We start from the raw sequence: 10,892 nt of genomic DNA, 5'->3' as shown, positions 1-10,892 counted from the left end.
TGAACATAGAGTTTTATTTCATACATACAGTTTTATTACAAATTTTTTATACCTTCCTTAATAGTTAGGCATTATGTTGATTTTTTGAAGATTTTGAGTGTAGTAGGTTTTATTATCTATCAGTTTCATTTTGGAAGAATAAAAAAGCTGTTACAAAAGATTTTCTATTAAAATGGAAGTTTTATTTATCCATTCATTTGTTGATAGACACTTAGGTTGTTTCCTTCTTTTGGGTATTAGGAATAATGCTGCTATAATCATTGATATATATAAGTTTCTGTGTGGATATATGTTATATGTTTTCATTTCTCTGTAGTCTATACCTGGAAGAGGAATTGCTGGGTCATATGACAATTCTATGTTTAGCTTTTTTAGGAACCACCAAAACGTTTTCCACAGCAGCTGCACCATTTTATATCCCCACCAGCAATGCACGAGAGTTTGTGTTTCTCCATGCCTATTTTTTATTTGTTTTTAATTATTGTAGCCATCCTAGTGGCCATGCAGTTTTATCTCATTAGTTGTTGTTGCAGTTTGGTTTTGGTATCTTGTTTTGATTTGTATTTTCTTAATGACCAATGAAGTTAAATATCTGTTTATGTGTTTGTTGACCATTTGTATATTTTCTTTGGAGGAACGTCTATTTAAATCCATTGTTCATTTAAAAATTTATATTGTCTTTTTTTTGTTTTGTTTTTTACTTTAAGTTCTGGGATACACGTGCAGAATGTGCAGGTTTGTTACATAGGTACACATGTGCCACGGAGGTTTGCTGCACCCATCAACCCGTCATCTATATTAGGTATTTCTGCTAATGCTCTCTCTCCCCTAGCACCCCCACCCCCGACAGGCCCCAGTGTGTGATGTTCCCCTCCCTGTGTCCAAGTGTTCTCATTGTTCAACTCCCACTTACGAGTGAGAACATGTGGTGTTTGGTTTTCTGTTCCTGTGTTAGTTTGCTGAAAATGATGGTTTCCAGCTTCATCCAGGTCCCTGAAAAGGACATGAACTCATCCTTTTTTATGTCTGCATAGTATTCCATGGTGTATATGTGCCACATCTTCTTTATCCAGTCTATCATTAATGGGCATTTGGGTTGGTTCCAAGTCTTTGCTATTGTGAACAGTGCTGCAATAAACATACGTGTGCATGTGTCTTTACAGTAGAATGATTTATAATCCTTTGGGTATATACCCAGTAATGGGATTGCTGGGTCAAATGATATTTCTGGTTCTAGATCCTTGAGAAACCACCACACTGTCTTCCACAATGGTTGAACTAATTTACAATCCCACCAACAATGTAAAAGCTTTCCTATTTCTCCACATCCTCTCCAGCATCTGTTGTTTCCTAACTTTTAATTTTTTTATTTTATTTTATTTTTTCATTAAACTTTTTTAATGGGTCTCAAAATTCTGTGACAAATTTTTGGTAAAGTTGTTTCCAGTAAAAAGTACTGATTTTAAAAACTAATAACTTAAAACTGCCACACGCAAAGAAAGAAAACCGAAGTGGTCCACAAAACATTCTCCTTTCCTTCTGAAGGTTTTATGATGCATTGTTATCATTAACCAGTCTTTTAGTACTAAACTTCAATGGCCAATTGAAACAAACAGTTCTGAGACCATTCTTCCACCACTGATTAACAGTAGGGTGGCAGGTAGTAGGGATAATATTTATTTAGCCTTCTGAGCTTTCTGGGCAGACTTGGTGACCTTGCCAGCTCCAGCAGCCTTCTTGTCCACTGCTTTGATGACACCCACCGCAACTGTCTGTCTGATATCATGAACAGCAAAGCGACCCAAAGGTGGATAGTCTGAGAAGCTCTCAACACATACGGGCTTGCCAGGAACCATATCAACAATGGCAGCATCACCAGACTTCAAGAATTTAGGGCCATCTTCCAGCTTTTTACCAGAATGGCGATCAGTCTTTTCCTTCAGCTCAGCAAACTTGCATGCAATGTGAGCCATGTGGCAATCCAATACAGGGGCATAGCCAGCACTTATTTGGCCTGGATGGTTCAGGATAATCACCTGAGCAGTGAAGCCAGCTGCTTCCATTGGTGGGTCATTTTTGCTGTCACCAGCAACGTTGCCACGACGAACATCCTTGACAGACACATTCTTGACATTGAAGCCCACATTGTCCCCAGGAAGAGCTTCACTCAAAGCTTCATGGTGCATTTCGACAGATTTTACTTCTGTTGCAACGTTGACTGGAGCAAAGGTGACCACCATACCAGGTTTGAGAACACCAGTCTCCACTCAGCCAACAGGAACAGTACCAGTACCACCAATTTTGTAGACATCCTGGAGAGGCAGGCACAAGGGCTTGTCAGTTGGACGAGTTGGTGGTAGGATGCAGTCAAGAGCCTCAAGCAGCGTGGTTCCACTGGCATTGCCATCCTTACGGGTGACTTTCCATCCCTTGAACCAAGGCATGTTAGCACTTGGCTCCAGCATGTTGTCACCTTTCCAACCAGAAACTGGCACAAATGCTACTGTGTCGGTGTTGTAGCCAATTTTCTTAATGTAAGTGCTGACTTCCTTAACAATTTCCTCATATCTCTTATGGCTGTAGGGTGGCTCAGTGGAATCCATTTTGTTAACACCAACAATTAGTTGTTTCACACCCAGTGTGTAAGCCAGAAGGGCATGCTCTCGGGTCTGCCCATTCTTGGAGATACCAGCTTCAAATTCACCAAAACCAGCAGCAACAATCAAGACAGCACAGTCAGCCTGAGATGTCCCTGTAATCATGTTTTTGATGAGGTCTCTGTGTCCTGGGGCATCAATGATAGTCACATAGTACTTGCTGGTCTCAAATTTCCACAAGGAGATATCAATGGTGATACCACGTTCACGCTCAGCTTTCAGTTTATCCAAGACCCAGGCATACTTGAAGGAGCCCTTTCCCATCTCAGCAGCCTCCTTCTCAAATTTTTCGATGGTTCTTTTGTCGACGCCACTGCGTTTGTAGATCAGATGGCCAGTAGTGGTGGACTTGCCCGAATCTATGTGTCCGATGATCACAGTGTTGATATGAGTCTTTTCCTTTCTCGTTCTGGCTTTTAGGTAGGGGTAGTTTTCACGATACCTGTGTTCTGGTGGCAAACCCATTGAGAAAAAAACAAAAAAGTTTCCTGACTTTTTAATGATCGTCATTCTAACTGGCGTGAGATGGTATCTCATTGTGGTTTTGACTTGCATTTCTCAATGACCAGTGATCATGAGCTCTTTTTAATGTTTTTTGACCTCGTAAATGTCTTCTTTTGAGAAGTGTCTGTTTTCATATATTTGTTGGCTGCGTAAGTGTCTTCTTTTGAGAAGTGTCTGTTCATATCCTTCACCCACTTTTTGATGGGGTTGTTTGTTTTTTTCTTGTAAATTTGTTTAAGTTCTTTGTAGATTCTGGATATTAACTCTTTGTCAGATGGCTAGATTGCAAAAATTTTCTCCCATTCTGTAGGTTGCCTTTTTATTGTTGAGTGTGATAAACAAATTGTAACGTACAATGATATACAATGAAATATTATTCAGGCATAAAAAGGAATGAAGGTTTCATATATTCTAGAATGTGGATGGACACCAAAAGCATTATGCTAAGTGAAAGACACGAGACACAAAAAGCTGCATGTCGTATGATTCCTCTTATGTGAAATATCCAAAATAGGCAAGCTGATTAGTGGATGTCAGCGGGTGGCAGGGGGGAACAGGAAGTGATTACTTAAAGGATATGAGGTATTCTTCTGGGATGATGAAAATGTTTTGAAACTAGAAGGAAGTGGCAGTTGTACAATATTGTGACTATGCTAAGTGCCACTAAATAGTACACTCGAAAATAGTTGATTGTATATGATGGGAATTTCACTTCAATTTTTTAAACAGGAGAAAGTTAGGTCTAATAAAGTTGAAAATAACTGCTTTATGGTTCTTGATGGCTTTTGTTTCATGCATCCCATGGGCAGCCTTATTAGGCCTATGAAACCCTTCTCAAAATGCCGTTTGTAAATCCATAAATTATATAAAGAAGAAACTCATGATATTGAATTATATTTACAAAAAGATTTTAGAAAATAATTTTGTGATCTAATAACATGCTTCTTCACTGAGGACCTAAATGACTAGATCTAGCAGCAGGTATAACTACCATAATTTTGAAGTAGTGATGGGTGTAAATGATAGAGTCATCTGCAACATCTGGATTACATGCCATTTCTGTTGGAGGCACAAATCATAGGCACTATAATATTAACACTGCTACAGGGTTTGTTGCCTACATTCATAAATGCTACATTTTAGTTAGAAGTTAGTGAAAATAAAAATGTAATCTTTTAAATAAAATCCAGGTTCACTGACCCCCGAAACTCTGCCTCAGAATCACAAACACCTAGCAAACAGAAGGGGCATACATTCTTTCTCCTTTGCCCTTAGGAATACCTTGGCAGAAGTGGTTAAGCAGAGCTAAATAGGAGAATAATGCAGGGTGATGCAAATGAAACAAAACAAAAAGCAACTATGTTGGTGCATTGGATTCCTCTTTAAGACTGTCATGATTAAAGAGATCTATCCTTTACTTCTTTCCAATTTTAGTATATGTGCTGCCGAAGTGAGCACTATCCTTTACTTCTTATCTAACAACATTTTTCCTCCTTATATTAAAATAAATTTTGATCCAAATTTCAATGAAACAAATGGTCCAAGAAACAGACTGACCTAGAGAATAGAAACTTAATTGGTTGAAAAATGAGAAATTAATTTTATTACCCCTTGTCTGAAAAATAAAAGGAGTGGTTGTCATGTAGAATTTTCTTTTCTGATTGATTTTTTCTATGTGAAAATAAGCTCATGTCCTGAGGCCCATATACTCCTTGGAAATAGGAAATAATACAATTAAGTTGATTTTAACTAAGTCCAAATGACATGAAGAATATATTTGGTCTTAAGCTTTTAGTCTTTCTAGATATTGATGAAATTAGACATAAAATTTATCTGTCATAGAAGAATCACATATGATTTACTATGCATTGTTAAACGACATGAAAAAAACAGAATGTTTTACTTGATTAAGTAGTATTACTGCTTCTAGGCTAAAATAATCATGAGAAATTTCAGCTCCAAATGATACCTTATAAATCCCTTGTAATATTATAAATATAGTACTTCAATTCAAGGGTCGAGCTACTAAATTGGTAATAATAGGTCCTGAACAAAATCTAATGATACAACCCAGTTTCTCTGCCCATTTTCTAGATTTCCCCTTTAGGCCTTCAGCAGTGGGAATTAATTTTGTTTTTAAATGGTTTAACTGTAGAACTATTTTTTTCTCTTTTATACATATTCTAATTACATGGAATAATGGATCTCAAATTGGATTCAAAAGAACCCTGGGTTCCAAATAAATCTTACATAATTCATTGCAAGAAAATATGAACATGTTTTATTTATATTAGACCTCGTGCCCACACCAAAAAAGAATTTCAGGGCTCCCCAGAAATAATATAGAATGGTTCATAATTTTGGTTGATGATGCGTGCAATGAGAAGGGTTAGGAGCTCAGCAGCTGAGAAGTTTTTCTCTTCCTTTTCCTTTTCCTTTTTTTTTTTTGAGACACGGTCTCACTCTGTCACTCAGGCTGGTGTGCGATGGTATGATCTCAGCTCACTGCAATCTCTGCCTGCTGGGTTCAAGTGATTCTCCCTGCTCAGCCTCCTAGGTAGCTGGGACTACAGGCAGGCACCACCAAGACAGCTAATCCCAAAGTGCTAGAATTACAGGCGTGAGCCGCTGCACCTGGCTGAGAAGTCTTTTCTGCTTGAAAATTATGTTTTTAGGGCCAGGCGCGGTGGCTCATGCCTGTAATCCCAGCACTTTGGGAGGCCGAGGCGGGCGGATCACGAGGTCAGGAGATCGAGACCATCCTGGTTAACACGGTGAAACCCCGTATCTACTAAAAATACAAAAAAATTAGATGGGCATGGTGGCGGGCGCCTGTAGTCCCAGCTACTCGGGAGGCTGAGGCAGGAGAATGGCGTGAACCCAGGAGGCGGAGCTTGCAGTGAGTCGAGATCGCGCCGCTCTATCCCATCCAGCCTGGGCGACAGAGCGACACTCCATCTCAAAAAAAAAAAAAAAAAAAATTATGTTTTTAGAAAGAAGATTCTTGTTTTCCCTCCCTCTTTTACTCAACCCTTCATTCATTTGACTCATCTTCACTAAGTAGGTACTGTGTCAGGGGGAATGATAGTGACTGATACAGAATGATTTAAAAAATGGGAAACTTATCTGCCCTTCTGGTGATTAGAATCTAGTAAAGGATTCAGACATTAAACAATCACATAAATCTATTGATAGGATTAAAAACTGAAATAGTGCTGTTACAAAAAATATAAGAAGGTATGATGGAGAATAATAGACATATAAAGACATATAAAGCAATCTTACATTTGCATCTCAATGTACAACCACCAGGAACTGAGAGCTATAAATGCAGATCGATAGTGTGTAGTATTAGTGACTCAAATAGCATGGACATATAAAAACAATGCAAAAAACAACTTGGTGTTTATTTGCAAAATGACAATTTTTAGGCTGAGACACGTATTTTTTAAAAACAGGCTTTTTTCACCTACACAAATTTCTGATGTGACATCTGAGAGCAATGTGCACCACACACAACTCTTTCTTGTGTAGAGCTGTCTTTTGAGTATTACAGGGTGTGCTGCATCCCTGCTCCCTACATACTAAATAGAAATAATGTTCCTCAATTATTGTGACATCAGAAACACCCTGACAATTTCCAAAAATGCCTCTTTGGGGGCAGTACTGCCCCCTTGAGAACCTCTGACCCAATGACTCCTTGAATCTTAAATTTCTTTGAAGATTTATGCTTATTTCTTAAAATTAAATGCAAGTTCTGTATTTGCCCATACAGTTTCTGGGTGATTGTTTAAATGTGCATGTAACCCTCATGTATCTGAACCACATGGAGGCCAGTCTCAATATATTACATCTTCCTGAAAACACAAGACTAACTCCAAAAGCACTAATGAGTAATATTGAAGGCTCTGCAGGCTTCAAAGAGAGTGTTAGAAAAGAGCTGCATTTTACCATATACAGTAAAACTTCCCTAAAATCCATTGTAAGCTTTTCTGTTCCTTTCTCAAAGTCTCTCTCACTCCCCAAATACCTATCATTCAGCTCCACCAGACAAGCTGGCTTCAAATCAAAATAAAAAGCTGTGACAAGGTTTTTTGTTCCCTCCCTCCAGATGGACACAAACTCTTCAAAGAATTATCTTGATATTTGTCCTCTTGTCACTTTTTGGTGAGTGAAATGGTAGAATAAGAAATTTGTCACCTGAGTCTTAGTTTTTAAGGCTTTTGGGTTTAGGAACAGGTGTACAGGAACACATCAGCTCTCCAATTTGCTTTCTCCAGCCTTGTTCCTGGCCTCATCCTAGGTCAAGGCTTCTTCTGACTGTTGAAAGAATTGTAGAGTTGGCAGCTCACAGCATCTTCCTCTAAGCAGCTAATTAAGAATTGCTTTAAAACAAATGTATTTGTTCTCAGGGACTCTTCTAATAGTGGAAAGTCAGGAAAATAACTTGAAATAACGTCACTTCCAAAAATAAAACAAAATTCACTGTTTGCTGTTAGGCATTTTTAAGCCTGAACCACCAAAATTGAGTTTGAGACCCACCATTTGCTCTCTTCCAGGTGGTTAGAGGCATCAGGCCCATTAGAAATCTCTTTTTCACTATACCAAATATGTATTTTCTTCATTTAAGGTACCTAGAACTATGTTCCAATATTTGAGTTGAGCAGTCTTTTAAAGAGCTTTCACCAAAGACATCCTACTAAATTATCATACAGGTATGGATCTGTCAGGAATATATGAGATCTAAGAAACATGAGAAAATGATTACTAGTGAACCATTGCCTCATTCAGAAACTAAGCCTATTTATATTAAGTGGCCTTGAAATTGGGAGCTAAAATTAGTTGCTATTTAATAGTTGCCTATGTTGAAAAAAGAATTTTGATATTTCAAATTAGGTGTTCAGAAACTTTTCATAAAAGGACCTCTGAGGTTTTAAGCTTTGTTCATTAAGTTAGCAGAGGTGGGGATGGTGAAGGAGACAGGTTAAAGTCTACAAAATGAAAATTAGAAAGGACATTTGCTTAAAAATAAAATTATACAAAATTTTCTCAATAATAATAAAGAAAGATATGTTAGAATCTCTGAAAGAGTAAAACCATCCATAGAAGGCCCTCAGGGGAGCCTAGTTCCATTTAACATAAAATGATTAATGATTTTTCAGACGACTGCAGAAGAGGCAGTGTGTACTTATGCTCAAGCAATGGCAATTCAGGTTAAGAACAGATGCTTGTTATAAATGGGGCATGTAAAGGTACTAATGCCACCCTGACATTCAGATAGGAAGTTAAAATAGAACAATGATTTTCATTAGATGAAAAGAAAATGTGTTTATGGAAAATACAGTTAATGCAAGAGAAAAGAAAAGGAAAACTTTTCTATATCAAATTATCAATACTACATATTGGTTCATAGTTTCTGAATGCAAGTCATTTCCTATAATAGTTTGTTTTTATTGTTGTTGTTTTTAAATAGGCTTTACTTTTTAGAGCGGTTTTAGGTTCACAATAAAATTGCACAGAAGGTACAGAGATTTCCTTTATTCTCCATACCCTACACACAACCTCCTCATCATCCCCTACTATCAACATCCTCCACCAGAGCAATACATTTATTATAATCAAACCTACATTGACAACTCATTATTACTCAAATTCCTTAGTTTACATTAGCTTTCATTTTTGGTGTTCTGCATTCTGTGGATTTGGACAAATGTATAATAATATATATCCACAAGTAGAGTATCATACAGAGCAGTTTCACTGCCCTAAAAATTCCCTGGGTTCCATCTATCCATCCCTCACTCTTCTCTAACCCCTGGAAACCACTGAGGCTTCTACAGTCTCCACACTTAAACCTTTTCCAGAATGTCATACAGCTGGAATCATACAGTATGTAGCCTTTTAGATTTGTTTTCTTCACTTAGTAATATAAATTTAAGGTTTATTCATGTCTTTTCATGGCTTAATAGCTCACTTCTTTTTAGTGCGGAATAATATTTCATTGTCTGAATGTACCATAGTTTATCCATTCACCTACTGAAGGACATCCTGGTTGCACCAAATTTTGGCAGTCACAAATTAAAACTGTGTGTGTGTGTGTGTGTGTGTGTGTGTGTGTGTGTGTGTGTGTGATGGGGATTTGTGTACAGATTATTTCATCACCCAGGAAATAGTGCCTGATAGGTAGTTTATGGGTTTCACCTTCCCATCCACTCTCCACTCTCAAAGAGGCACTGATGTCTGTTATTCCCTTCTTTATGTCCATGTGTGCTCAATGTTTAGCTCTCACTTATGAGGACCTGCAGTATTTGTTTTTGTTGTTGTTATTGTTCCTGCATTAATTGATTTAGGATAATGGTTTCCATCTGTGTTGCTGCAAACGACATGATTTCCTTCTTTTGATGGCTGCACAGTATTCCATGGTGTAGCTGTACTACATTTTGTTTGTCCAGTCCACCGTTGATGGCTTTTTGCCTATTTTTTAAATTGGGTAGTTTTCTTTTTCTTGAGTTTTAACAGTTCTGTGTATATTTTGATAATAGTCCTTTATCAGACACATATTTTGCAAATATTTTCTTTCAGTCTATGACATGTTTTCTCATCTTGAAGCATCATTGTTTTAGTAAGAAAAATAAATTAACTACAGCAATAAAAATACACACACACACACACACACACACACACACACACACCTATATACATTTTAAGGCCTAAAGTTAGTCAAGCTCTTATAGTTTCATTGTATTGTGAAAATAATTTTATCAATAGATAATTGCCCGTATTTAAATGAGAAATGGTATAGAACTGTGACATGTATTTATTAGAAAAAAATGTGGTTGATGAATATCGGATGAACTTGAACTTTAGGTAACATTCTGAAATATTTTGGAAATCTTGTAATTTGACAAATATTTTAAATGTTTGGTAACGTGAAAATTATTTTTAAAGTCTCCCTTGTGGTTAAAGTCTTCCAAAGGCTAGTGAAATATCAGTCTGTGTGTCTCTGAACTGATTAATTAGAAAATATTCAAAATTGTTTTAAAATTCTCATTACTTCTATTGCATACTGCCCTATTTCTTTCCCCCTACAAGCTAGCTATTGGGAGCAAAGATGAGCAATTAGCAAATTTCTTAATTTGCTTATTTATCATGTTGTAGGTAATAATAGTAATTCGTTTTAGGGACATTTACTGCTTTTATAAAAGTAAACACATAAATGAGTACTCCACAATTTCAAAATTATTTTATTTTCTATTAGGATAATCTAGCATTGCAAAAAACAATAACCATAACCATGGTAGATTTTGTGTTATGCTTACCAATACTAAAAACAGAAACAGAACTGGAATTCACTAAGTATGTAATTTTTCTCTAGTTCCAACTATTATCTTTACTGCAGTTTCACAGTTGTGGTAGTCACTGTGATGTGCCATGGCTTAATGAACTTTTGCTGAACTGTTGGGAGTACAGGCAGCAAATAGCATTTATCTGTCAGCTTCTTCAGGGATGGCCATAGCTGCCTTGTCCAAATCATGTCCTTTCCCAGGTCAGCTTATATCCATCCAATCATTGAGGTTATAAAGGCCCGTCAAATTGTGCTCTCCATTGGACAACTGTAACTAGCCTTTTAAACTCCAGAGTATTCTATGAGGTGGGCTGAGGCTATTGGGCTTGCACCACAGCTCGACTTCTCTCTCAGCTCTCTCTTGCTTTCTTACGTTCATCTTCACA

The 10,892-nt window shown here is 37.2% G+C and overlaps 1 pseudogene; it reads right to left on the bottom strand.

Moving 5' to 3' along the window:
• Nucleotides 1-1,636: 1,636 nt before the first annotated feature.
• On the bottom strand, nucleotides 1,637-3,036 carry LOC100971668 (putative elongation factor 1-alpha-like 3; annotated as a pseudogene).
• Between the last annotated feature and the right edge of the window lie 7,856 nt (nucleotides 3,037-10,892).

Source organism: Pan paniscus, chromosome 3 (assembly GCF_029289425.2).
Source record: "Pan paniscus chromosome 3, NHGRI_mPanPan1-v2.0_pri, whole genome shotgun sequence".
Lineage (NCBI taxonomy): Eukaryota > Metazoa > Chordata > Mammalia > Primates > Hominidae > Pan > Pan paniscus.
This window is presented reverse-complemented; position numbering and strand designations above follow the sequence as displayed.